Genomic DNA, 26,687 nt, shown 5'->3' on the forward strand with positions numbered 1-26,687 from the left:
GTTCACTTCTGATTGAGCGACACAATCTGCCAGGCACTTTAAATCGACATAGGCATTAGGCTCAAGAGATAAATTGGTGTCAGATTACTTGCACTGAACAGATAGCGCAGGTCTACCCATTGTTCTTGACTTTTAAAGCAAAAATGAACTTCACGTTTTCGTGACCTTTGTATGTATTTTCACCAAGCCAAGTCTCCTCGTCCAATAGTCGCTCCTTCCTCAAAAGCTCTGCTGCCTCGTGTGAGGATCGAACTCACTACCTTCAGATTATGAGACTGACACGCTCCCTACTGCGCTAACGAGGCCGAGAGCCAGGTGCCGTTCCGTGATTCTCCCCGTCGACTAGAAAATGCGCACTTGGTCAAGAGGTTGTGCTGTCCGACCCATGTTTCTTGACTTTCAATTGAAATAGAATTGAGTGCCCCTGCACATCAAGCGTGTCACAAGGCAATGTCACCATCATTATTGCAATTACGTAAACAGCCAAGAACACGAGCCCGAGGTTGAAACGGGCTTAGCGTCACAAAAACTGGACAGGGGAAGACTGCCGAAACGTAGCCCGCTCTGATCAAAATCGATTTATTCCGAGACACGTGGACCGTGAGGTCTGAATTTGGCACGGACGGCATGAATCCTTGGAACGACCCTACCTGCTTTGCGTCAACAGCACAAGCTGGTGCAACGGTGTGGTGTAAATGTTATCTCGGCACATTTTGGGCCCATTCACACCAATCAAGCATCCATCGCTGGAATGCCCCAGCCTATTAGCGTACTGTTGCCGACCACGTGCACCCCTTCGTGGCCACGACCAGCCCGTCTCCTAATTGCGAAATCGCCATGTCACAAGGCGAAAGTCATCTCCAGCTGGTTTCATGAACAGGACAATGACTTCAGTGTTCTTCCCAGTCACCAGATCCGAATGGAAATCTTCGACGCGTGGAAAAACAGGGCATTCACAGCAGGAAAGCGACACTGAAAACGCGTGACCAAACCATGCCAACGATTTGTGGATCGTGCCGTCATTTTGGCAGCAAAAGCCACACTTTGCGGTGCCAGGGAAGGAACGCACAAGCTCCTCCAGCATCTTGACCATAAGAACGGTTGAGAGTGGAAAGCACTTAAAACCACTCTGAACCGACTGAGGCAGGGGGTGCTCGGATTTGAACCGGGGACCTCTTGATCTGCAGTCAAATGCTCTACCACTGAGCTACACCCCCAAGACAGCTCAGCCTTTTCCGATGTCTGGCGTATTGTCGCAGGGCGCGATCGTTGCCAAGCTCTTCAAACCAACGATCGGCGCGCCGCAGTTCACGGGAACTTAACGCAGGCATGAGCCAGACAGCGGGCAAACGGACTTAACCCTTGACCTCTCGATTTGCATCAAAGTGGACAGGGGAATACTGCTGAAACGTAGCCTGCTCTGATCAAAATCGATTTATTCCGAGACACATGGACGGTGCGGTCTGAATTTGACACGGACGGCATGAATCCTTGGACCGAGCCTACCTGCTTTGCGTCAACAGTACAAGCTGGTGTGGTGTAAATGTTTTCTCGGCACATTTTGGGCCCATTAACACCAATCAAGCATCGCGGGAATGCCCCCGCCTATTAGCGGATTGGTGCCCACCACGTGCTTCCCTTCGTGGCCACGACCACCCCGTCTCCTAATGGCGAAGTCCAGCAAGATGTCACAATAGAATCCAACAGTAAATCTTTGACACGTGGAAAAACGAGGCATTCTGAGCTTGAAAGCGACGCTGAAAATTCTGAAGGATTTGGGGGACGAAATCAGCATTTATTTATTTATTTATTTATTAGCTTGTTGGTTGGTTTGTTTCTCTTCTATTCAGTCCTGCCACTTTTGCCCAGTTTTCTTATTTGCATTCATTACAATTCATGTTCTTAGCACGATTAATGCACATTCACCTGTACAAAGCATATATCCGATAAAAAATAGATACTTTTTTATTGTTACATGTTGTATGTGTACGTCAAAAAGCCGGCTTGTTCTTTGGATTTTTTAAATTCTATTACATGTTGCACAGTATGTGTTTTTCTTTTTGCATGTCTGATAAAGTGCTGCTGTAACAAAACAATCTCCCAGCTTGGGATCAATAAAGTGAATCTATCTTTCTGTCTGAGACAGGGCGGAAAACAAACTTCCTGCCACTCAGCAGTTCACTTCTGATTGAGCGACACAATCTGCCAGGCACTTTAAATCGACATAGGCATTAGGCTCAAGAGATAAATTGGTGTCAGATTACTTGCACTGAACAGATAGCGCAGGTCTACCCATTGTTCTTGACTTTTAAAGCAAAAATGAACTTCAGGTTTTCGTGACCTTTGTATGTATTTTCACCAAGCCAAGTCTCCTCGTCCAATAGTCGCTCCTTCCTCAAAAGCTCTGCTGCCTCGTGTGAGGATCGAACTCACGACCTTCAGATTATGAGACTGACACGCTCCCTACTGCGCTAACGAGGCCGAGAGCCAGGTGCCGTTCCGTGATTCTCCCCGTCGACTAGAAAATGCGCACTTGGTCAAGACGTTGTGCTGTCCGACCCATGTTTCTTGACTTTCAATTGAAATAGAATTGAGTGCCCCTGCACATCAAGCGTGTCACAAGGCAATGTCACCATCATTATTGCAATTACGTAAACAGCCAAGAACACGAGCCCGAGGTTGAAACGGGCTTAGCGTCACAAAAACTGGACAGGGGAAGACTGCCGAAACGTAGCCCGCTCTGATCAAAATCGATTTATTCCGAGACACGTGGACCGTGAGGTCTGAATTTGGCACGGACGGCATGAATCCTTGGAACGACCCTACCTGCTTTGCGTCAACAGCACAAGCTGGTGCAACGGTGTGGTGTAAATGTTATCTCGGCACATTTTGGGCCCATTCACACCAATCAAGCATCCATCGCTGGAATGCCCCAGCCTATTAGCGTACTGTTGCCGACCACGTGCACCCCTTCGTGGCCACGACCAGCCCGTCTCCTAATTGCGAAATCGCCATGTCACAAGGCGAAAGTCATCTCCAGCTGGTTTCATGAACAGGACAATGACTTCAGTGTTCTTCCCAGTCACCAGATCCGAAAGGAAATCTTCGACGCGTGGAAAAACAGGGCATTCACAGCAGGAAAGCGACACTGAAAACGCGTGACCAAACCACGCCAACGATTTGTGGATCGTGCCGTCATTTTGGCAGCAAAAGCCACACTTTGCGGTGCCAGGGAAGGAACGCACAAGCTCCTCCAGCATCTTGACCATAAGAACGGTTGAGAGTGGAAAGCACTTAAAACCACTCTGAACCGACTGAGGCAGGGGGTGCTCGGATTTGAACCGGGGACCTCTTGATCTGCAGTCAAATGCTCTACCACTGAGCTACACCCCCAAGACAGCTCAGCCTTTTCCGATGTCTGGCGTATTGTCGCAGGGCGCGATCGTTGCCAAGCTCTTCAAACCAACGATCGGCGCGCCGCAGTTCACGGGAACTTAACGCAGGCATGAGCCAGACAGGGGGCAAACGGACTTAACCCTTGACCTCTCGATTTGCATCAAAGTGGACAGGGGAATACTGCTGAAACGTAGCCTGCTCTGATCAAAATCGATTTATTCCGAGACACATGGACGGTGCGGTCTGAATTTGACACGGACGGCATGAATCCTTGGACCGAGCCTACCTGCTTTGCGTCAACAGTACAAGCTGGTGTGGTGTAAATGTTTTCTCGGCACATTTTGGGCCCATTAACACCAATCAAGCATCGCGGGAATGCCCCCGCCTATTAGCGGATTGGTGCCCACCACGTGCTTCCCTTCGTGGCCACGACCACCCCGTCTCCTAATGGCGAAGTCCAGCAAGATGTCACAATAGAATCCAACAGTAAATCTTTGACACGTGGAAAAACGAGGCATTCTGAGCTTGAAAGCGACGCTGAAAATTCTGAAGGATTTGGGGGACGAAATCAGCATTTATTTATTTATTTATTTATTAGCTTGTTGGTTGGTTTGTTTCTCTTCTATTCAGTCCTGCCACTTTTGCCCAGTTTTCTTATTTGCATTCATTACAATTCATGTTCTTAGCACGATTAATGCACATTCACCTGTACAAAGCATATATCCGATAAAAAATTGATACTTTTTTATTGTTACATGTTGTATGTGTACGTCGAAAAGCCGGCTTGTTCTTTGGATTTTTTAAATTCTATTACATGTTGCACAGTATGTGTTTTTCTTTTTGCATGTCTGATAAAGTGCTGCTGTAACAAAACAATCTCCCAGCTTGGGATCAATAAAGTGAATCTATCTTTCTGGCTGAGACAGGGCGGAAAACAAACTTCCTGCCACTCAGCAGTTCACTTCTGATTGAGCGACACAATCTGCCAGGCACTTTAAATCGACATAGGCATTAGGCTCAAGAGATAAATTGGTGTCAGATTACTTGCACTGAACAGATAGCGCAGGTCTACCCATTGTTCTTGACTTTTAAAGCAAAAATGAACTTCACGTTTTCGTGACCTTTGTATGTATTTTCACCAAGCCAAGTCTCCTCGTCCAATAGTCGCTCCTTCCTCAAAAGCTCTGCTGCCTCGTGTGAGGATCGAACTCACGACCTTCAGATTATGAGACTGACACGCTCCCTACTGCGCTAACGAGGCCGAGAGCCAGGTGCCGTTCCGTGATTCTCCCCGTCGACTAGAAAATGCGCACTTGGTCAAGAGGTTGTGCTGTCCGACCCATGTTTCTTGACTTTCAATTGAAATAGAATTGAGTGCCCCTGCACATCAAGCGTGTCACAAGGCAATGTCACCATCATTATTGCAATTACGTAAACAGCCAAGAACACGAGCCCGAGGTTGAAACGGGCTTAGCGTCACAAAAACTGGACAGGGGAAGACTGCCGAAACGTAGCCCGCTCTGATCAAAATCGATTTATTCCGAGACACGTGGACCGTGAGGTCTGAATTTGGCACGGACGGCATGAATCCTTGGAACGACCCTACCTGCTTTGCGTCAACAGCACAAGCTGGTGCAACGGTGTGGTGTAAATGTTATCTCGGCACATTTTGGGCCCATTCACACCAATCAAGCATCCATCGCTGGAATGCCCCAGCCTATTAGCGTACTGTTGCCGACCACGTGCACCCCTTCGTGGCCACGACCAGCCCGTCTCCTAATTGCGAAATCGCCATGTCACAAGGCGAAAGTCATCTCCAGCTGGTTTCATGAACAGGACAATGACTTCAGTGTTCTTCCCAGTCACCAGATCCGAATGGAAATCTTCGACGCGTGGAAAAACAGGGCATTCACAGCAGGAAAGCGACACTGAAAACGCGTGACCAAACCATGCCAACGATTTGTGGATCGTGCCGTCATTTTGGCAGCAAAAGCCACACTTTGCGGTGCCAGGGAAGGAACGCACAAGCTCCTCCAGCATCTTGACCATAAGAACGGTTGAGAGTGGAAAGCACTTAAAACCACTCTGAACCGACTGAAGCAGGGGGTGCTCGGATTTGAACCGGGAACCTCTTGATCTGCAGTCAAATGCTCTACCACTGAGCTACACCCCCAAGACAGCTCAGCCTTTTCCGATGTCTGGCGTATTGTCGCAGGGCGCGATCGTTGCCAAGCTCTTCAAACCAACGATCGGCGCGCCGCAGTTCACGGGAACTTAACGCAGGCATGAGCCAGACAGCGGGCAAACGGACTTAACCCTTGACCTCTCGATTTGCATCAAAGTGGACAGGGGAATACTGCTGAAACGTAGCCTGCTCTGATCAAAATCGATTTATTCCGAGACACATGGACGGTGCGGTCTGAATTTGACACGGACGGCATGAATCCTTGGACCGAGCCTACCTGCTTTGCGTCAACAGTACAAGCTGGTGTGGTGTAAATGTTTTCTCGGCACATTTTGGGCCCATTAACACCAATCAAGCATCGCGGGAATGCCCCCGCCTATTAGCGGATTGGTGCCCACCACGTGCTTCCCTTCGTGGCCACGACCACCCCGTCTCCTAATGGCGAAGTCCAGCAAGATGTCACAATAGAATCCAACAGTAAATCTTTGACACGTGGAAAAACGAGGCATTCTGAGCTTGAAAGCGACGCTGAAAATTCTGAAGGATTTGGGGGACGAAATCAGCATTTATTTATTTATTTATTTATTAGCTTGTTGGTTGGTTTGTTTCTCTTCTATTCAGTCCTGCCACTTTTGCCCAGTTTTCTTATTTGCATTCATTACAATTCATGTTCTTAGCACGATTAATGCACATTCACCTGTACAAAGCATATATCCGATAAAAAATTGATACTTTTTTATTGTTACATGTTGTATGTGTACGTCGAAAAGCCGGCTTGTTCTTTGGATTTTTTAAATTCTATTACATGTTGCACAGTATGTGTTTTTCTTTTTGCATGTCTGATAAAGTGCTGCTGTAACAAAACAATCTCCCAGCTTGGGATCAATAAAGTGAATCTATCTTTCTGGCTGAGACAGGGCGGAAAACAAACTTCCTGCCACTCAGCAGTTCACTTCTGATTGAGCAACACAATCTGCCAGGCACTTTAAATCGACATAGGCATTAGGCTCAAGAGATAAATTGGTGTCAGATTACTTGCACTGAACAGATAGCGCAGGTCTACCCATTGTTCTTGACTTTTAAAGCAAAAATGAACTTCACGTTTTCGTGACCTTTGTATGTATTTTCACCAAGCCAAGTCTCCTCGTCCAATAGTCGCTCCTTCCTCAAAAGCTCTGCTGCCTCGTGTGAGGATCGAACTCACGACCTTCAGATTATGAGACTGACACGCTCCCTACTGCGCTAACGAGGCCGAGAGCCAGGTGCCGTTCCGTGATTCTCCCCGTCGACTAGAAAATGCGCACTTGGTCAAGAGGTTGTGCTGTCCGACCCATGTTTCTTGACTTTCAATTGAAATAGAATTGAGTGCCCCTGCACATCAAGCGTGTCACAAGGCAATGTCACCATCATTATTGCAATTACGTAAACAGCCAAGAACACGAGCCCGAGGTTGAAACGGGCTTAGCGTCACAAAAACTGGACAGGGGAAGACTGCCGAAACGTAGCCCGCTCTGATCAAAATCGATTTATTCCGAGACACGTGGACCGTGAGGTCTGAATTTGGCACGGACGGCATGAATCCTTGGAACGACCCTACCTGCTTTGCGTCAACAGCACAAGCTGGTGCAACGGTGTGGTGTAAATGTTATCTCGGCACATTTTGGGCCCATTCACACCAATCAAGCATCCATCGCTGGAATGCCCCAGCCTATTAGCGTACTGTTGCCGACCACGTGCACCCCTTCGTGGCCACGACCAGCCCGTCTCCTAATTGCGAAATCGCCATGTCACAAGGCGAAAGTCATCTCCAGCTGGTTTCATGAACAGGACAATGACTTCAGTGTTCTTCCCAGTCACCAGATCCGAAAGGAAATCTTCGACGCGTGGAAAAACAGGGCATTCACAGCAGGAAAGCGACACTGAAAACGCGTGACCAAACCATGCCAACGATTTGTGGATCGTGCCGTCATTTTGGCAGCAAAAGCCACACTTTGCGGTGCCAGGGAAGGAACGCACAAGCTCCTCCAGCATCTTGACCATAAGAACGGTTGAGAGTGGAAAGCACTTAAAACCACTCTGAACCGACTGAAGCAGGGGGTGCTCGGATTTGAACCGGGGACCTCTTGATCTGCAGTCAAATGCTCTACCACTGAGCTACACCCCCAAGACAGCTCAGCCTTTTCCGATGTCTGGCGTATTGTCGCAGGGCGCGATCGTTGCCAAGCTCTTCAAACCAACGATCGGCGCGCCGCAGTTCACGGGAACTTAACGCAGGCATGAGCCAGACAGCGGGCAAACGGACTTAACCCTTGACCTCTCGATTTGCATCAAAGTGGACAGGGGAATACTGCTGAAACGTAGCCTGCTCTGATCAAAATCGATTTATTCCGAGACACATGGACGGTGCGGTCTGAATTTGACACGGACGGCATGAATCCTTGGACCGAGCCTACCTGCTTTGCGTCAACAGTACAAGCTGGTGTGGTGTAAATGTTTTCTCGGCACATTTTGGGCCCATTAACACCAATCAAGCATCGCGGGAATGCCCCCGCCTATTAGCGGATTGGTGCCCACCACGTGCTTCCCTTCGTGGCCACGACCACCCCGTCTCCTAATGGCGAAGTCCAGCAAGATGTCACAATAGAATCCAACAGTAAATCTTTGACACGTGGAAAAACGAGGCATTCTGAGCTTGAAAGCGACGCTGAAAATTCTGAAGGATTTGGGGGACGAAATCAGCATTTATTTATTTATTTATTTATTAGCTTGTTGGTTGGTTTGTTTCTCTTCTATTCAGTCCTGCCACTTTTGCCCAGTTTTCTTATTTGCATTCATTACAATTCATGTTCTTAGCACGATTAATGCACATTCACCTGTACAAAGCATATATCCGATAAAAAATAGATACTTTTTTATTGTTACATGTTGTATGTGTACGTCAAAAAGCCGGCTTGTTCTTTGGATTTTTTAAATTCTATTACATGTTGCACAGTATGTGTTTTTCTTTTTGCATGTCTGATAAAGTGCTGCTGTAACAAAACAATCTCCCAGCTTGGGATCAATAAAGTGAATCTATCTTTCTGTCTGAGACAGGGCGGAAAACAAACTTCCTGCCACTCAGCAGTTCACTTCTGATTGAGCGACACAATCTGCCAGGCACTTTAAATCGACATAGGCATTAGGCTCAAGAGATAAATTGGTGTCAGATTACTTGCACTGAACAGATAGCGCAGGTCTACCCATTGTTCTTGACTTTTAAAGCAAAAATGAACTTCAGGTTTTCGTGACCTTTGTATGTATTTTCACCAAGCCAAGTCTCCTCGTCCAATAGTCGCTCCTTCCTCAAAAGCTCTGCTGCCTCGTGTGAGGATCGAACTCACGACCTTCAGATTATGAGACTGACACGCTCCCTACTGCGCTAACGAGGCCGAGAGCCAGGTGCCGTTCCGTGATTCTCCCCGTCGACTAGAAAATGCGCACTTGGTCAAGACGTTGTGCTGTCCGACCCATGTTTCTTGACTTTCAATTGAAATAGAATTGAGTGCCCCTGCACATCAAGCGTGTCACAAGGCAATGTCACCATCATTATTGCAATTACGTAAACAGCCAAGAACACGAGCCCGAGGTTGAAACGGGCTTAGCGTCACAAAAACTGGACAGGGGAAGACTGCCGAAACGTAGCCCGCTCTGATCAAAATCGATTTATTCCGAGACACGTGGACCGTGAGGTCTGAATTTGGCACGGACGGCATGAATCCTTGGAACGACCCTACCTGCTTTGCGTCAACAGCACAAGCTGGTGCAACGGTGTGGTGTAAATGTTATCTCGGCACATTTTGGGCCCATTCACACCAATCAAGCATCCATCGCTGGAATGCCCCAGCCTATTAGCGTACTGTTGCCGACCACGTGCACCCCTTCGTGGCCACGACCAGCCCGTCTCCTAATTGCGAAATCGCCATGTCACAAGGCGAAAGTCATCTCCAGCTGGTTTCATGAACAGGACAATGACTTCAGTGTTCTTCCCAGTCACCAGATCCGAAAGGAAATCTTCGACGCGTGGAAAAACAGGGCATTCACAGCAGGAAAGCGACACTGAAAACGCGTGACCAAACCATGCCAACGATTTGTGGATCGTGCCGTCATTTTGGCAGCAAAAGCCACACTTTGCGGTGCCAGGGAAGGAACGCACAAGCTCCTCCAGCATCTTGACCATAAGAACGGTTGAGAGTGGAAAGCACTTAAAACCACTCTGAACCGACTGAGGCAGGGGGTGCTCGGATTTGAACCGGGGACCTCTTGATCTGCAGTCAAATGCTCTACCACTGAGCTACACCCCCAAGACAGCTCAGCCTTTTCCGATGTCTGGCGTATTGTCGCAGGGCGCGATCGTTGCCAAGCTCTTCAAACCAACGATCGGCGCGCCGCAGTTCACGGGAACTTAACGCAGGCATGAGCCAGACAGCGGGCAAACGGACTTAACCCTTGACCTCTCGATTTGCATCAAAGTGGACAGGGGAATACTGCTGAAACGTAGCCTGCTCTGATCAAAATTGATTTATTCCGAGACACATGGACGGTGCGGTCTGAATTTGACACGGACGGCATGAATCCTTGGACCGAGCCTACCTGCTTTGCGTCAACAGTACAAGCTGGTGTGGTGTAAATGTTTTCTCGGCACATTTTGGGCCCATTAACACCAATCAAGCATCGCGGGAATGCCCCCGCCTATTAGCGGATTGGTGCCCACCACGTGCTTCCCTTCGTGGCCACGACCACCCCGTCTCCTAATGGCGAAGTCCAGCAAGATGTCACAATAGAATCCAACAGTAAATCTTTGACACGTGGAAAAACGAGGCATTCTGAGCTTGAAAGCGACGCTGAAAATTCTGAAGGATTTGGGGGACGAAATCAGCATTTATTTATTTATTTATTTATTTATTAGCTTGTTGGTTGGTTTGTTTCTCTTCTATTCAGTCCTGCCACTTTTGCCCAGTTTTCTTATTTGCATTCATTACAATTCATGTTCTTAGCACGATTAATGCACATTCACCTGTACAAAGCATATATCCGATAAAAAATTGATACTTTTTTATTGTTACATGTTGTATGTGTACGTCGAAAAGCCGGCTTGTTCTTTGGATTTTTTAAATTCTATTACATGTTGCACAGTATGTGTTTTTCTTTTTGCATGTCTGATAAAGTGCTGCTGTAACAAAACAATCTCCCAGCTTGGGATCAATAAAGTGAATCTATCTTTCTGGCTGAGACAGGGCGGAAAACAAACTTCCTGCCACTCAGCAGTTCACTTCTGATTGAGCGACACAATCTGCCAGGCACTTTAAATCGACATAGGCATTAGGCTCAAGAGATAAATTGGTGTCAGATTACTTGCACTGAACAGATAGCGCAGGTCTACCCATTGTTCTTGACTTTTAAAGCAAAAATGAACTTCAGGTTTTCGTGACCTTTGTATGTATTTTCACCAAGCCAAGTCTCCTCGTCCAATAGTCGCTCCTTCCTCAAAAGCTCTGCTGCCTCGTGTGAGGATCGAACTCACGACCTTCAGATTATGAGACTGACACGCTCCCTACTGCGCTAACGAGGCCGAGAGCCAGGTGCCGTTCCGTGATTCTCCCCGTCGACTAGAAAATGCGCACTTGGTCAAGACGTTGTGCTGTCCGACCCATGTTTCTTGACTTTCAATTGAAATAGAATTGAGTGCCCCTGCACATCAAGCGTGTCACAAGGCAATGTCACCATCATTATTGCAATTACGTAAACAGCCAAGAACACGAGCCCGAGGTTGAAACGGGCTTAGCGTCACAAAAACTGGACAGGGGAAGACTGCCGAAACGTAGCCCGCTCTGATCAAAATCGATTTATTCCGAGACACGTGGACCGTGAGGTCTGAATTTGGCACGGACGGCATGAATCCTTGGAACGACCCTACCTGCTTTGCGTCAACAGCACAAGCTGGTGCAACGGTGTGGTGTAAATGTTATCTCGGCACATTTTGGGCCCATTCACACCAATCAAGCATCCATCGCTGGAATGCCCCAGCCTATTAGCGTACTGTTGCCGACCACGTGCACCCCTTCGTGGCCACGACCAGCCCGTCTCCTAATTGCGAAATCGCCATGTCACAAGGCGAAAGTCATCTCCAGCTGGTTTCATGAACAGGACAATGACTTCAGTGTTCTTCCCAGTCACCAGATCCGAAAGGAAATCTTCGACGCGTGGAAAAACAGGGCATTCACAGCAGGAAAGCGACACTGAAAACGCGTGACCAAACCACGCCAACGATTTGTGGATCGTGCCGTCATTTTGGCAGCAAAAGCCACACTTTGCGGTGCCAGGGAAGGAACGCACAAGCTCCTCCAGCATCTTGACCATAAGAACGGTTGAGAGTGGAAAGCACTTAAAACCACTCTGAACCGACTGAGGCAGGGGGTGCTCGGATTTGAACCGGGGACCTCTTGATCTGCAGTCAAATGCTCTACCACTGAGCTACACCCCCAAGACAGGTCAGACTTTTCCGATGTCTGGCGTATTGTCGCAGGGCGCGATCGTTGCCAAGCTCTTCAAACCAACGATCGGCGCGCCGCAGTTCACGGGAACTTAACGCAGGCATGAGCCAGACAGGGGGCAAACGGACTTAACCCTTGACCTCTCGATTTGCATCAAAGTGGACAGGGGAATACTGCTGAAACGTAGCCTGCTCTGATCAAAATCGATTTATTCCGAGACACATGGACGGTGCGGTCTGAATTTGACACGGACGGCATGAATCCTTGGACCGAGCCTACCTGCTTTGCGTCAACAGTACAAGCTGGTGTGGTGTAAATGTTTTCTCGGCACATTTTGGGCCCATTAACACCAATCAAGCATCGCGGGAATGCCCCCGCCTATTAGCGGATTGGTGCCCACCACGTGCTTCCCTTCGTGGCCACGACCACCCCGTCTCCTAATGGCGAAGTCCAGCAAGATGTCACAATAGAATCCAACAGTAAATCTTTGACATGTGGAAAAACGAGGCATTCTGAGCTTGAAAGCGACGCTGAAAATTCTGAAGGATTTGGGGGACGAAATCAGCATTTATTTATTTATTTATTTATTAGCTTGTTGGTTGGTTTGTTTCTCTTCTATTCAGTCCTGCCACTTTTGCCCAGTTTTCTTATTTGCATTCATTACAATTCATGTTCTTAGCACGATTAATGCACATTCACCTGTACAAAGCATATATCCGATAAAAAATTGATACTTTTTTATTGTTACATGTTGTATGTGTACGTCGAAAAGCCGGCTTGTTCTTTGGATTTTTTAAATTCTATTACATGTTGCACAGTATGTGTTTTTCTTTTTGCATGTCTGATAAAGTGCTGCTGTAACAAAACAATCTCCCAGCTTGGGATCAATAAAGTGAATCTATCTTTCTGGCTGAGACAGGGCGGAAAACAAACTTCCTGCCACTCAGCAGTTCACTTCTGATTGAGCGACACAATCTGCCAGGCACTTTAAATCGACATAGGCATTAGGCTCAAGAGATAAATTGGTGTCAGATTACTTGCACTGAACAGATAGCGCAGGTCTACCCATTGTTCTTGACTTTTAAAGCAAAAATGAACTTCAGGTTTTCGTGACCTTTGTATGTATTTTCACCAAGCCAAGTCTCCTCGTCCAATAGTCGCTCCTTCCTCAAAAGCTCTGCTGCCTCGTGTGAGGATCGAACTCACGACCTTCAGATTATGAGACTGACACGCTCCCTACTGCGCTAACGAGGCCGAGAGCCAGGTGCCGTTCCGTGATTCTCCCCGTCGACTAGAAAATGCGCACTTGGTCAAGACGTTGTGCTGTCCGACCCATGTTTCTTGACTTTCAATTGAAATAGAATTGAGTGCCCCTGCACATCAAGCGTGTCACAAGGCAATGTCACCATCATTATTGCAATTACGTAAACAGCCAAGAACACGAGCCCGAGGTTGAAACGGGCTTAGCGTCACAAAAACTGGACAGGGGAAGACTGCCGAAACGTAGCCCGCTCTGATCAAAATCGATTTATTCCGAGACACGTGGACCGTGAGGTCTGAATTTGGCACGGACGGCATGAATCCTTGGAACGACCCTACCTGCTTTGCGTCAACAGCACAAGCTGGTGCAACGGTGTGGTGTAAATGTTATCTCGGCACATTTTGGGCCCATTCACACCAATCAAGCATCCATCGCTGGAATGCCCCAGCCTATTAGCGTACTGTTGCCGACCACGTGCACCCCTTCGTGGCCACGACCAGCCCGTCTCCTAATTGCGAAATCGCCATGTCACAAGGCGAAAGTCATCTCCAGCTGGTTTCATGAACAGGACAATGACTTCAGTGTTCTTCCCAGTCACCAGATCCGAAAGGAAATCTTCGACGCGTGGAAAAACAGGGCATTCACAGCAGGAAAGCGACACTGAAAACGCGTGACCAAACCACGCCAACGATTTGTGGATCGTGCCGTCATTTTGGCAGCAAAAGCCACACTTTGCGGTGCCAGGGAAGGAACGCACAAGCTCCTCCAGCATCTTGACCATAAGAACGGTTGAGAGTGGAAAGCACTTAAAACCACTCTGAACCGACTGAGGCAGGGGGTGCTCGGATTTGAACCGGGGACCTCTTGATCTGCAGTCAAATGCTCTACCACTGAGCTACACCCCCAAGACAGCTCAGCCTTTTCCGATGTCTGGCGTATTGTCGCAGGGCGCGATCGTTGCCAAGCTCTTCAAACCAACGATCGGCGCGCCGCAGTTCACGGGAACTTAACGCAGGCATGAGCCAGACAGGGGGCAAACGGACTTAACCCTTGACCTCTCGATTTGCATCAAAGTGGACAGGGGAATACTGCTGAAACGTAGCCTGCTCTGATCAAAATCGATTTATTCCGAGACACATGGACGGTGCGGTCTGAATTTGACACGGACGGCATGAATCCTTGGACCGAGCCTACCTGCTTTGCGTCAACAGTACAAGCTGGTGTGGTGTAAATGTTTTCTCGGCACATTTTGGGCCCATTAACACCAATCAAGCATCGCGGGAATGCCCCCGCCTATTAGCGGATTGGTGCCCACCACGTGCTTCCCTTCGTGGCCACGACCACCCCGTCTCCTAATGGCGAAGTCCAGCAAGATGTCACAATAGAATCCAACAGTAAATCTTTGACACGTGGAAAAACGAGGCATTCTGAGCTTGAAAGCGATGCTGAAAATTCTGAAGGATTTGGGGGACGAAATCAGCATTTATTTATTTATTTATTTATTAGCTTGTTGGTTGGTTTGTTTCTCTTCTATTCAGTCCTGCCACTTTTGCCCAGTTTTCTTATTTGCATTCATTACAATTCATGTTCTTAGCACGATTAATGCACATTCACCTGTACAAAGCATATATCCGATAAAAAATTGATACTTTTTTATTGTTACATGTTGTATGTGTACGTCGAAAAGCCGGCTTGTTCTTTGGATTTTTTAAATTCTATTACATGTTGCACAGTATGTGTTTTTCTTTTTGCATGTCTGATAAAGTGCTGCTGTAACAAAACAATCTCCCAGCTTGGGATCAATAAAGTGAATCTATCTTTCTGGCTGAGACAGGGCGGAAAACAAACTTCCTGCCACTCAGCAGTTCACTTCTGATTGAGCGACACAATCTGCCAGGCACTTTAAATCGACATAGGCATTAGGCTCAAGAGATAAATTGGTGTCAGATTACTTGCACTGAACAGATAGCGCAGGTCTACCCATTGTTCTTGACTTTTAAAGCAAAAATGAACTTCAGGTTTTCGTGACCTTTGTATGTATTTTCACCAAGCCAAGTCTCCTCGTCCAATAGTCGCTCCTTCCTCAAAAGCTCTGCTGCCTCGTGTGAGGATCGAACTCACGACCTTCAGATTATGAGACTGACACGCTCCCTACTGCGCTAACGAGGCCGAGAGCCAGGTGCCGTTCCGTGATTCTCCCCGTCGACTAGAAAATGCGCACTTGGTCAAGACGTTGTGCTGTCCGACCCATGTTTCTTGACTTTCAATTGAAATAGAATTGAGTGCCCCTGCACATCAAGCGTGTCACAAGGCAATGTCACCATCATTATTGCAATTACGTAAACAGCCAAGAACACGAGCCCGAGGTTGAAACGGGCTTAGCGTCACAAAAACTGGACAGGGGAAGACTGCCGAAACGTAGCCCGCTCTGATCAAAATCGATTTATTCCGAGACATGTGGACCGTGAGGTCTGAATTTGGCACGGACGGCATGAATCCTTGGAACGACCCTACCTGCTTTGCGTCAACAGCACAAGCTGGTGCAACGGTGTGGTGTAAATGTTATCTCGGCATATTTTGGGCCCATTCACACCAATCAAGCATCCATCGCTGGAATGCCCCAGCCTATTAGCGTACTGTTGCCGACCACGTGCACCCCTTCGTGGCCACGACCAGCCCGTCTCCTAATTGCGAAATCGCCATGTCACAAGGCGAAAGTCATCTCCAGCTGGTTTCATGAACAGGACAATGACTTCAGTGTTCTTCCCAGTCACCAGATCCGAAAGGAAATCTTCGACGCGTGGAAAAACAGGGCATTCACAGCAGGAAAGCGACACTGAAAACGCGTGACCAAACCATGCCAACGATTTGTGGATCGTGCCGTCATTTTGGCAGCAAAAGCCACACTTTGCGGTGCCAGGGAAGGAACGCACAAGCTCCTCCAGCATCTTGACCATAAGAACGGTTGAGAGTGGAAAGCACTTAAAACCACTCTGAACCGACTGAGGCAGGAGGTGCTCGGATTTGAACCGGGGACCTCTTGATCTGCAGTCAAATGCTCTACCACTGAGCTACACCCCCAAGACAGCTCAGCCTTTTCCGATGTCTGGCGTATTGTCGCAGGGCGCGATCGTTGCCAAGCTCTTCAAACCAACGATCGGCGCGCCGCAGTTCACGGGAACTTAACGCAGGCATGAGCCAGACAGCGGGCAAACGGACTTAACCCTTGACCTCTCGATTTGCATCAAAGTGGACAGGGGAATACTGCTGAAACGTAGCCTGCTCTGATCAAAATTGATTTATTCCGAGACACATGGACGGTGCGGTCTGAATTTGACACGGACGGCATGAATCCTTGGACCGAGCCTACCTGCTTTGCGTCAACAGTACAAGCTGGTGTGGTGTAAATGTTTTCTCGGCACATTTTGGGCCCATTAACACCAATCAAGCATCGCGGGAATGCCCCCGCCTATTAGCGGATTGGTGCCCACCACGTGCTTCCCTTCGTGGCCACGACCACCCCGTCTCCTAATGGCGAAGTCCAGCAAGATGTCACAATAGAATCCAACAGTAAATCTTTGACACGTGGAAAAACGAGGCATTCTGAGCTTGAAAGCGACGCTGAAAATTCTGAAGGATTTGGGGGACGAAATCAGCATTTATTTATTTATTTATTTATTAGCTTGTTGGTTGGTTTGTTTCTCTTCTATTCAGTCCTGCCACTTTTGCCCAGTTTTCTTATTTGCATTCATTACAATTCATGTTCTTAGCACGATTAATGCACATTCACCTGTACAAAGCATATATCCGATAAAAAATAGATACTTTTTTATTGTTACATGTTGTATGTGTACGTCGAAAAGTCGGCTTGTTCTTTGGATTTTTTAAATTCTATTACATGTTGCACAGTATGTGTTTTTCTTTTTGCATGTCTGATAAAGTGCTGCTGTAACAAAACAATCTCCCAGCTTGGGATCAATAAAGTGAATCTATCTTTGTGTCTGAGACAGGGCGGAAAACAAACTTCCTGCCACTCAGCGGTTCACTTCTGATTGAGCGACACAATCTGCCAGGCACTTTAAATCGACATAGGCATTAGGCTCAAGAGATAAATTGGTGTCAGATTACTTGCACTGAACAGATAGCGCAGGTCTACCCATTGTTCTTGACTTTTAAAGCAAAAATGAACTTCACGTTTTCGTGACCTTTGTATGTATTTTCACCAAGCCAAGTCTCCTCGTCCAATAGTCGCTCCTTCCTCAAAAGCTCTGCTGCCTCGTGTGAGGATCGAACTCACGACCTTCAGATTATGAGACTGACACGCTCCATACTGCGCTAACGAGGCCGAGAGCCAGGAGCCGTTCCGTGATTCTCCCCGTCGACTAGAAAATGCGCACTTGGTCAAGAGGTTGTGCTGTCCGACCCATGTTTCTTGACTTTCAATTGAAATCGAATTGAGTGCCCCTGCACATCAAGCGTGTCACAAGGCAATGTCACCATCATTATTGCAATTACGTAAACAGCCAAGAACACGAGCCCGAGGTTGAAACGGGCTTAGCGTCACAAAAACTGGACAGGGGAAGACTGCCGAAACGTAGCCCGCTCTGATCAAAATCGATTTATTCCGAGACACGTGGACCGTGAGGTCTGAATTTGGCACGGACGGCATGAATCCTTGGAACGACCCTACCTGCTTTGCGTCAACAGCACAAGCTGGTGCAACGGTGTGGTGTAAATGTTATCTCGGCACATTTTGGGCCCATTCACACCAATCAAGCATCCATCGCTGGAATGCCCCAGCCTATTAGCGTACTGTTGCCGACCACGTGCACCCCTTCGTGGCCACGACCAGCCCGTCTGCTAATTGCGAAATCGCCATGTCACAAGGCGAAAGTCATCTCCAGCTGGTTTCATGAACAGGACAATGACTTCAGTGTTCTTCCCAGTCACCAGATCCGAAAGGAAATCTTCGACGCGTGGAAAAACAGGGCATTCACAGCAGGAAAGCGACACTGAAAACGCGTGACCAAACCATGCCAACGATTTGTGGATCGTGCCGTCATTTTGGCAGCAAAAGCCACACTTTGCGGTGCCAGGGAAGGAACGCACAAGCTCCTCCAGCATCTTGACCATAAGAACGGTTGAGAGTGGAAAGCACTTAAAACCACTCTGAACCGACTGAGGCAGGGGGTGCTCGGATTTGAACCGGGGACCTCTTGATCTGCAGTCAAATGCTCTACCACTGAGCTACACCCCCAAGACAGCTCAGCCTTTTCCGATGTCTGGCGTATTGTCGCAGTGCGCGATCGTTGCCAAGCTCTTCAAACCAACGATCGGCGCGCCGCAGTTCACGGGAACTTAACGCAGGCATGAGCCAGACAGGGGGCAAACGGACTTAACCCTTGACCTCTCGATTTGCATCAAAGTGGACAGGGGAATACTGCTGAAACGTAGCCTGCTCTGATCAAAATCGATTTATTCCGAGACACATGGACGGTGCGGTCTGAATTTGACACGGACGGCATGAATCCTTGGACCGAGCCTACCTGCTTTGCGTCAACAGTACAAGCTGGTGTGGTGTAAATGTTTTCTCGGCACATTTTGGGCCCATTAACACCAATCAAGCATCGCTGGAATGCCCCCGCCTATTAGCGGATTGTTGCCCACCACGTGCTTCCCTTCGTGGCCACGACCACCCCGTCTCCTAATGGCGAAGTCCAGCAAGATGTCACAATAGAATCCAACAGTAAATCTTTGACACGTGGAAAAACGAGGCATTCTGAGCTTGAAAGCGACGCTGAAAATGCTGAAGGATTTGAGGGACGAAATCAGCATTTATTTATTTATTTATTTATTTATTAGCTTGTTGGTTGGTTTGTTTCTCTTCTATTCAGTCCTGCCACTTTTGCCCAGTTTTCTTATTTGCATTCATTACAATTCATGTTCTTAGCACGATTAATGCACATTCACCTGTACAAAGCATATATCCGATAAAAAATAGATACTTTTTTATTGTTACATGTTGTATGTGTACGTCGAAAAGCCGGCTTGTTCTTTGGATTTTTTAAATTCTATTACATGTTGCACAGTATGTGTTTTTCTTTTTGCATGTCTGATAAAGTGCTGCTGTAACAAAACAATCTCCCAGCTTGGGATGAATAAAGTGAATCTATCTTTCTGTCTGAGACAGGGCGGAAAACAAACTTCCTGCCACTCAGCGGTTCACTTCTGATTGAGCGACACAATCTGCCAGGCACTTTAAATCGACATAGGCATTAGGCTCAAGAGATAAATTGGTGTCAGATTACTTGCACTGAACAGATAGCGCAGGTCTACCCATTGTTCTTGACTTTTAAAGCAAAAATGAACTTCACGTTTTCGTGACCTTTGTATGTATTTTCACCAAGCCAAGTCTCCTCGTCCAATAGTCGCTCCTTCCTCAAAAGCTCTGCTGCCTCGTGTGAGGATCGAACTCACGACCTTCAGATTATGAGACTGACACGCTCCCTACTGCGCTAACGAGGCCGAGAGCCAGGTGCCGTTCCGTGATTCTCCCCGTCGACTAGAAAATGCGCACTTGGTCAAGAGGTTGTGCTGTCCGACCCATGTTTCTTGACTTTCAATTGAAATAGAATTGAGTGCCCCTGCACATCAAGCGTGTCACAAGGCAATGTCACCATCATTATTGCAATTACGTAAACAGCCAAGAACACGAGCCCGAGGTTGAAACGGGCTTAGCGTCACAAAAACTGGACAGGGGAAGACTGCCGAAACGTAGCCCGCTCTGATCAAAATCGATTTATTCCGAGACACGTGGACCGTGAGGTCTGAATTTGGCACGGACGGCATGAATCCTTGGAACGACCCTACCTGCTTTGCGTCAACAGCACAAGCTGGTGCAACGGTGTGGTGTAAATGTTATCTCGGCACATTTTGGGCCCATTCACACCAATCAAGCATCCATCGCTGGAATGCCCCAGCCTATTAGCGTACTGTTGCCGACCACGTGCACCCCTTCGTGGCCACGACCAGCCCGTCTCCTAATTGCGAAATCCGGCACGAACTAGCGCGCCATGTCACAAGGTGAAAGTCATCTCCAGCTGGTTTCATGAACAGGACAATGACTTCAGTGTTCTTCCCAGTCACCAGATCCGAAAGGAAATCTTCGACGCGTGGAAAAACAGGGCATTCACAGCAGGAAAGCGACACTGAAAACGCGTGACCAAACCATGCCAACGATTTGTGGATCGTGCCGTCATTTTGGCAGCAAAAGCCACACTTTGCGGTGCCAGGGAAGGAACGCACAAGCCCCTCCAGCATCTTGACCATATGAACGGTTGAGAGTGGAAAGCACTTAAAACCACTCTGAACCGACTGAGGCAGGGGGTGCTCGGATTTGAACCGGGGACCTCTTGATCTGCAGTCAAATGCTCTACCACTGAGCTACACCCCCAAGACAGCTCAGCCTTTTCCGATGACTGGCGTATTGTCGCAGGGCGCGATCGTTGCCAAGCTCTTCAAACCAACGATCGGCGCGCCGCAGTTCACGGGAACTTAACGCAGGCATGAGCCAGACAGGGGGCAAACGGACTTAACCCTTGACCTCTCGATTTGCATCAAAGTGGACAGGGGAATACTGCTGAAACGTAGCCTGCTCTGATCAAAATCGATTTCTTCCGAGACACATGGACGGTGCGGTCTGAATTTGACACGGACGGCATGAATCCTTGGACCGAGCCTACCTGCTTTGCGTCAACAGTACAAGCTGGTGTGGTGTAAATGTTTTCTCGGCACATTTTGGGCCCATTAACACCAATCAAGCATCGCTGGAATGCCCCCGCCTATTAGCGGATTGTTGCCCACCACGTGCTTCCCTTCGTGGCCACGACCACCCCGTCTCCTAATGGCGAAGTCCAGCAAGATGTCACAATAGAATCCAACAGTAAATCTTTGACACGTGGAAAAACGAGGCATTCTGAGCTTGAAAGCGACGCTGAAAATTCTGAAGGATTTGGGGGACGAAATCAGCATTTATTTATTTATTTATTTATTTATTTGCTTGTTGGTTGGTTTGTTTCTCTTCTATTCAGTCCTGCCACTTTTGCCCAGTTTTCTTATTTGCATTCATTACAATTCATGTTCTTAGCACGATTAATGCACATTCACCTGTACAAAGCATATATCCGATAAAAAATAGATACTTTTTTATTGTTACATGTTGTATGTGTACGTCGAAAAGTCGGCTTGTTCTTTGGATTTTTTAAATTCTATTACATGTTGCACAGTATGTGTTTTTCTTTTTGCATGTCTGATAAAGTGCTGCTGTAACAAAACAATCTCCCAGCTTGGGATCAATAAAGTGAATCTATCTTTGTGTCTGAGACAGGGCGGAAAACAAACTTCCTGCCACTCAGCGGTTCACTTCTGATTGAGCGACACAATCTGCCAGGCACTTTAAATCGACATAGGCATTAGGCTCAAGAGATAAATTGGTGTCAGATTACTTGCACTGAACAGATAGCGCAGGTCTACCCATTGTTCTTGACTTTTAAAGCAAAAATGAACTTCACGTTTTCGTGACCTTTGTATGTATTTTCACCAAGCCAAGTCTCCTCGTCCAATAGTCGCTCCTTCCTCAAAAGCTCTGCTGCCTCGTGTGAGGATCGAACTCACGACCTTCAGATTATGAGACTGACACGCTCCATACTGCGCTAACGAGGCCGAGAGCCAGGAGCCGTTCCGTGATTCTCCCCGTCGACTAGAAAATGCGCACTTGGTCAAGAGGTTGTGCTGTCCGACCCATGTTTCTTGACTTTCAATTGAAATAGAATTGAGTGCCCCTGCACATCAAGCGTGTCACAAGGCAATGTCACCATCATTATTGCAATTACGTAAACAGCCAAGAACACGAGCCCGAGGTTGAAACGGGCTTAGCGTCACAAAAACTGGACAGGGGAAGACTGCCAAAACGTAGCCCGCTCTGATCAAAATCGATTTATTCCGAGACACGTGGACCGTGAGGTCTGAATTTGGCACGGACGGCATGAATCCTTGGAACGACCCTACCTGCTTTGCGTCAACAGCACAAGCTGGTGCAACGGTGTGGTGTAAATGTTATCTCGGCACATTTTGGGCCCATTCACACCAATCAAGCATCCATCGCTGGAATGCCCCAGCCTATTAGCGTACTGTTGCCGACCACGTGCACCCCTTCGTGGCCACGACCAGCCCGTCTGCTAATTGCGAAATCGCCATGTCACAAGGCGAAAGTCATCTCCAGCTGGTTTCATGAACAGGACAATGACTTCAGTGTTCTTCCCAGTCACCAGATCCGAAAGGAAATCTTCGACGCGTGGAAAAACAGGGCATTCACAGCAGGAAAGCGACACTGAAAACGCGTGACCAAACCATGCCAACGATTTGTGGATCGTGCCGTCATTTTGGCAGCAAAAGCCACACTTTGCGGTGCCAGGGAAGGAACGCACAAGCCCCTCCAGCATCTTGACCATATGAACGGTTGAGAGTGGAAAGCACTTAAAACCACTCTGAACCGACTGAGGCAGGGGGTGCTCGGATTTGAACCGGGGACCTCTTGATCTGCAGTCAAATGCTCTACCACTGAGCTACACCCCCAAGACAGCTCAGCCTTTTCCAATGACTGGCGTATTGTCACAGGGCGCGATCGTTGCCAAGCTCTTCAAACCAACGATCGGCGCGCCGCAGTTCACGGGAACTTAACGCAGGCATGAGCCAGACAGGGGGCAAACGGACTTAACCCTTGACCTCTCGATTTGCATCAAAGTGGACAGGGGAATACTGCTGAAACGTAGCCTGCTCTGATCAAAATCGATTTATTCCGAGACACATGGACGGTGCGGTCTGAATTTGACACGGACGGCATGAATCCTTGGACCGAGCCTACCTGCTTTGCGTCAACAGTACAAGCTGGTGTGGTGTAAATGTTTTCTCGGCACATTTTGGGCCCATTAACACCAATCAAGCATCGCTGGAATGCCCCCGCCTATTAGCGGATTGTTGCCCACCACGTGCTTCCCTTCGTGGCCACGACCACCCCGTCTCCTAATGGCGAAGTCCAGCAAGATGTCACAATAGAATCCAACAGTAAATCTTTGACACGTGGAAAAACGAGGCATTCTGAGCTTGAAAGCGACGCTGAAAATTCTGAAGGATTTGGGGGACGAAATCAGCATTTATTTATTTATTTATTTATTTGCTTGTTGGTTGGTTTGTTTCTCTTCTATTCAGTCCTGCCACTTTTGCCCAGTTTTCTTATTTGCATTCATTACAATTCATGTTCTTAGCACGATTAATGCACATTCACCTGTACAAAGCATATATCCGATAAAAAATAGATACTTTTTTATTGTTACATGTTGTATGTGTACGTCGAAAAGTCGGCTTGTTCTTTGGATTTTTTAAATTCTATTACATGTTGCACAGTATGTGTTTTTCTTTTTGCATGTCTGATAAAGTGCTGCTGTAACAAAACAATCACCCAGCTTGGGATCAATAAAGTGAATCTATCTTTGTGTCTGAGACAGGGCTGAAAACAAACTTCCTGCCACTCAGCGGTTCACTTCTGATTGAGCGACACAATCTGCCAGGCACTTTAAATCGACATAGGCATTAGGCTCAAGAGATAAATTGGTGTCAGATTACTTGCACTGAACAGATAGCGCAGGTCTACCCATTGTTCTTGACTTTTAAAGCAAAAATGAACTTCACGTTTTCGTGACCTTTGTATGTATTTTCACCAAGCCAAGTCTCCTCGTCCAATAGTCGCTCCTTCCTCAAAAGCTCTGCTGCCTCGTGTGAGGATCGAACTCACGACCTTCAGATTATGAGACTGACACGCTCCATACTGCGCTAACGAGGCCGAGAGCCAGGAGCCTTTCCGTGATTCTCCCCGTCGACTAGAAAATGCGCACTTGGTCAAGAGGTTGTGCTGTCCGACCCATGTTTCTTGACTTTCAATTGAAATCGAATTGAGTGCCCCTGCACATCAAGCGTGTCACAAGGCAATGTCACCATCATTATTGCAATTACGTAAACAGCCAAGAACACGAGCCCGAGGTTGAAACGGGCTTAGCGTCACAAAAACTGGACAGGGGAAGACTGCCGAAACGTAGCCCGCTCTGATCAAAATCGATTTATTCCGAGACACGTGGACCGTGAGGTCTGAATTTGGCACGGACGGCATGAATCCTTGGAACGACCCTACCTGCTTTGCGTCAACAGCACAAGCTGGTGCAACGGTGTGGTGTAAATGTTATCTCGGCACATTTTGGGCCCATTCACACCAATCAAGCATCCATCGCTGGAATGCCCCAGCCTATTAGCGTACTGTTGCCGACCACGTGCACCCCTTCGTGGCCACGACCAGCCCGTCTCCTAATTGCGAAATCCGGCACGAACTAGCGCGCCATGTCACAAGGTGAAAGTCATCTCCAGCTGGTTTCATGAACAGGACAATGACTTCAGTGTTCTTCCCAGTCACCAGATCCGAAAGGAAATCTTCGACGCGTGGAAAAACAGGGCATTCACAGCAGGAAAGCGACACTGAAAACGCGTGACCAAACCATGCCAACGATTTGTGGATCGTGCCGTCATTTTGGCAGCAAAAGCCACACTTTGCGGTGCCAGGGAAGGAACGCACAAGCCCCTCCAGCATCTTGACCATATGAACGGTTGAGAGTGGAAAGCACTTAAAACCACTCTGAACCGACTGAGGCAGGGGGTGCTCGGATTTGAACCGGGGACCTCTTGATCTGCAGTCAAATGCTCTACCACTGAGCTACACCCCCAAGACAGCTCAGCCTTTTCCGATGTCTGGCGTATTGTCGCAGGGCGCGATCGTTGCCAAGCTCTTCAAACCAACGATCGGCGCGCCGCAGTTCACGGGAACTTAACGCAGGCATGAGCCAGACAGGGGGCAAACGGACTTAACCCTTGACCTCTCGATTTGCATCAAAGTGGACAGGGGAATACTGCTGAAACGTAGCCTGCTCTGATCAAAATCGATTTATTCCGAGACACATGGACGGTGCGGTCTGAATTTGACACGGACGGCATGAATCCTTGGACCGAGCCTACCTGCTTTGCGTCAACAGTACAAGCTGGTGTGGTGTAAATGTTTTCTCGGCACATTTTGGGCCCATTAACACCAATCAAGCATCGCTGGAATGCCCCCGCCTATTAGCGGATTGTTGCCCACCACGTGCTTCCCTTCGTGGCCACGACCACCCCGTCTCCTAATGGCGAAGTCCAGCAAGATGTCACAATAGAATCCAACAGTAAATCTTTGACACGTGGAAAAACGAGGCATTCTGAGCTTGAAAGCGACGCTGAAAATTCTGAAGGATTTGGGGGACGAAATCAGCATTTATTTATTTATTTATTTATTTATTTGCTTGTTGGTTGGTTTGTTTCTCTTCTATTCAGTCCTGCCACTTTTGCCCAGTTTTCTTATTTGCATTCATTACAATTCATGTTCTTAGCACGATTAATGCACATTCACCTGTACAAAGCATATATCCGATAAAAAATAGATACTTTTTTATTGTTACATGTTGTATGTGTACGTCGAAAAGTCGGCTTGTTCTTTGGATTTTTTAAATTCTATTACATGTTGCACAGTATGTGTTTTTCTTTTTGCATGTCTGATAAAGTGCTGCTGTAACAAAACAATCTCCCAGCTTGGGATCAATAAAGTGAATCTATCTTTCTGTCTGAGACAGGGCGGAAAACAAACTTCCTGCCACTCAGCGGTTCACTTCTGATTGAGCGACACAATCTGCCAGGCACTTTAAATCGACATAGGCATTAGGCTCAAGAGATAAATTGGTGTCAGATTACTTGCACTGAACAGATAGCGCAGGTCTACCCATTGTTCTTGACTTTTAAAGCAAAAATGAACTTCACGTTTTCGTGACCTTTGTATGTATTTTCACCAAGCCAAGTCTCCTCGTCCAATAGTCGCTCCTTCCTCAAAAGCTCTGCTGCCTCGTGTGAGGATCAAACTCACGACCTTCAGATTATGAGACTGACACGCTCCATACTGCGCTAACGAGGCCGAGAGCCAGGAGCCGTTCCGTGATTCTCCCCGTCGACTAGAAAATGCGCACTTGGTCAAGAGGTTGTGCTGTCCGACCCATGTTTCTTGACTTTCAATTGAAATCGAATTGAGTGCCCCTGCACATCAAGCGTGTCACAAGGCAATGTCACCATCATTATTGCAATTACGTAAACAGCCAAGAACACGAGCCCGAGGTTGAAACGGGCTTAGCGTCACAAA

The 26,687-nt window shown here is 47.8% G+C and overlaps 25 non-coding genes across 25 annotated transcripts; all 25 read right to left on the minus strand.

The window, feature by feature from the left end:
- Positions 1 to 232: 232 nt before the first annotated feature.
- Positions 233 to 305, minus strand: trnam-cau (transfer RNA methionine (anticodon CAU)). The gene has a single exon. It is a non-coding gene; the product is annotated as a tRNA-Met (tRNA).
- Positions 306 to 1,145: 840 nt separating this feature from the next.
- On the minus strand, positions 1,146 to 1,217 carry trnac-gca (transfer RNA cysteine (anticodon GCA)). Its single transcript has one exon. It is a non-coding gene; the product is annotated as a tRNA-Cys (tRNA).
- Positions 1,218 to 2,408: 1,191 nt separating this feature from the next.
- On the minus strand, positions 2,409 to 2,481 carry trnam-cau (transfer RNA methionine (anticodon CAU)). The gene has a single exon. It is a non-coding gene; the product is annotated as a tRNA-Met (tRNA).
- Positions 2,482 to 3,321: 840 nt separating this feature from the next.
- Positions 3,322 to 3,393, minus strand: trnac-gca (transfer RNA cysteine (anticodon GCA)). Its single transcript has one exon. It is a non-coding gene; the product is annotated as a tRNA-Cys (tRNA).
- Positions 3,394 to 4,584: 1,191 nt separating this feature from the next.
- On the minus strand, positions 4,585 to 4,657 carry trnam-cau (transfer RNA methionine (anticodon CAU)). Its single transcript has one exon. It is a non-coding gene; the product is annotated as a tRNA-Met (tRNA).
- Positions 4,658 to 5,497: 840 nt separating this feature from the next.
- trnac-gca (transfer RNA cysteine (anticodon GCA)) lies at positions 5,498 to 5,569 on the minus strand. The gene has a single exon. It is a non-coding gene; the product is annotated as a tRNA-Cys (tRNA).
- Positions 5,570 to 6,760: 1,191 nt separating this feature from the next.
- Positions 6,761 to 6,833, minus strand: trnam-cau (transfer RNA methionine (anticodon CAU)). Its single transcript has one exon. It is a non-coding gene; the product is annotated as a tRNA-Met (tRNA).
- Positions 6,834 to 7,673: 840 nt separating this feature from the next.
- On the minus strand, positions 7,674 to 7,745 carry trnac-gca (transfer RNA cysteine (anticodon GCA)). The gene has a single exon. It is a non-coding gene; the product is annotated as a tRNA-Cys (tRNA).
- Positions 7,746 to 8,936: 1,191 nt separating this feature from the next.
- Positions 8,937 to 9,009, minus strand: trnam-cau (transfer RNA methionine (anticodon CAU)). The gene has a single exon. It is a non-coding gene; the product is annotated as a tRNA-Met (tRNA).
- Positions 9,010 to 9,849: 840 nt separating this feature from the next.
- On the minus strand, positions 9,850 to 9,921 carry trnac-gca (transfer RNA cysteine (anticodon GCA)). The gene has a single exon. It is a non-coding gene; the product is annotated as a tRNA-Cys (tRNA).
- Positions 9,922 to 11,116: 1,195 nt separating this feature from the next.
- On the minus strand, positions 11,117 to 11,189 carry trnam-cau (transfer RNA methionine (anticodon CAU)). Its single transcript has one exon. It is a non-coding gene; the product is annotated as a tRNA-Met (tRNA).
- Positions 11,190 to 12,029: 840 nt separating this feature from the next.
- On the minus strand, positions 12,030 to 12,101 carry trnac-gca (transfer RNA cysteine (anticodon GCA)). The gene has a single exon. It is a non-coding gene; the product is annotated as a tRNA-Cys (tRNA).
- Positions 12,102 to 13,292: 1,191 nt separating this feature from the next.
- trnam-cau (transfer RNA methionine (anticodon CAU)) lies at positions 13,293 to 13,365 on the minus strand. Its single transcript has one exon. It is a non-coding gene; the product is annotated as a tRNA-Met (tRNA).
- An 840-nt stretch (positions 13,366 to 14,205) lies between these two features.
- Positions 14,206 to 14,277, minus strand: trnac-gca (transfer RNA cysteine (anticodon GCA)). Its single transcript has one exon. It is a non-coding gene; the product is annotated as a tRNA-Cys (tRNA).
- A 1,191-nt stretch (positions 14,278 to 15,468) lies between these two features.
- On the minus strand, positions 15,469 to 15,541 carry trnam-cau (transfer RNA methionine (anticodon CAU)). The gene has a single exon. It is a non-coding gene; the product is annotated as a tRNA-Met (tRNA).
- An 840-nt stretch (positions 15,542 to 16,381) lies between these two features.
- Positions 16,382 to 16,453, minus strand: trnac-gca (transfer RNA cysteine (anticodon GCA)). Its single transcript has one exon. It is a non-coding gene; the product is annotated as a tRNA-Cys (tRNA).
- A 1,191-nt stretch (positions 16,454 to 17,644) lies between these two features.
- On the minus strand, positions 17,645 to 17,717 carry trnam-cau (transfer RNA methionine (anticodon CAU)). Its single transcript has one exon. It is a non-coding gene; the product is annotated as a tRNA-Met (tRNA).
- Positions 17,718 to 18,557: 840 nt separating this feature from the next.
- On the minus strand, positions 18,558 to 18,629 carry trnac-gca (transfer RNA cysteine (anticodon GCA)). The gene has a single exon. It is a non-coding gene; the product is annotated as a tRNA-Cys (tRNA).
- A 1,195-nt stretch (positions 18,630 to 19,824) lies between these two features.
- trnam-cau (transfer RNA methionine (anticodon CAU)) lies at positions 19,825 to 19,897 on the minus strand. The gene has a single exon. It is a non-coding gene; the product is annotated as a tRNA-Met (tRNA).
- An 856-nt stretch (positions 19,898 to 20,753) lies between these two features.
- Positions 20,754 to 20,825, minus strand: trnac-gca (transfer RNA cysteine (anticodon GCA)). The gene has a single exon. It is a non-coding gene; the product is annotated as a tRNA-Cys (tRNA).
- A 1,195-nt stretch (positions 20,826 to 22,020) lies between these two features.
- Positions 22,021 to 22,093, minus strand: trnam-cau (transfer RNA methionine (anticodon CAU)). Its single transcript has one exon. It is a non-coding gene; the product is annotated as a tRNA-Met (tRNA).
- Positions 22,094 to 22,933: 840 nt separating this feature from the next.
- On the minus strand, positions 22,934 to 23,005 carry trnac-gca (transfer RNA cysteine (anticodon GCA)). The gene has a single exon. It is a non-coding gene; the product is annotated as a tRNA-Cys (tRNA).
- Positions 23,006 to 24,196: 1,191 nt separating this feature from the next.
- On the minus strand, positions 24,197 to 24,269 carry trnam-cau (transfer RNA methionine (anticodon CAU)). Its single transcript has one exon. It is a non-coding gene; the product is annotated as a tRNA-Met (tRNA).
- Positions 24,270 to 25,125: 856 nt separating this feature from the next.
- Positions 25,126 to 25,197, minus strand: trnac-gca (transfer RNA cysteine (anticodon GCA)). The gene has a single exon. It is a non-coding gene; the product is annotated as a tRNA-Cys (tRNA).
- Positions 25,198 to 26,392: 1,195 nt separating this feature from the next.
- On the minus strand, positions 26,393 to 26,465 carry trnam-cau (transfer RNA methionine (anticodon CAU)). Its single transcript has one exon. It is a non-coding gene; the product is annotated as a tRNA-Met (tRNA).
- Between the last annotated feature and the right edge of the window lie 222 nt (positions 26,466 to 26,687).

This window comes from Neoarius graeffei, chromosome 4 (assembly GCF_027579695.1).
Source record: "Neoarius graeffei isolate fNeoGra1 chromosome 4, fNeoGra1.pri, whole genome shotgun sequence".
NCBI lineage: Eukaryota > Metazoa > Chordata > Actinopteri > Siluriformes > Ariidae > Neoarius > Neoarius graeffei.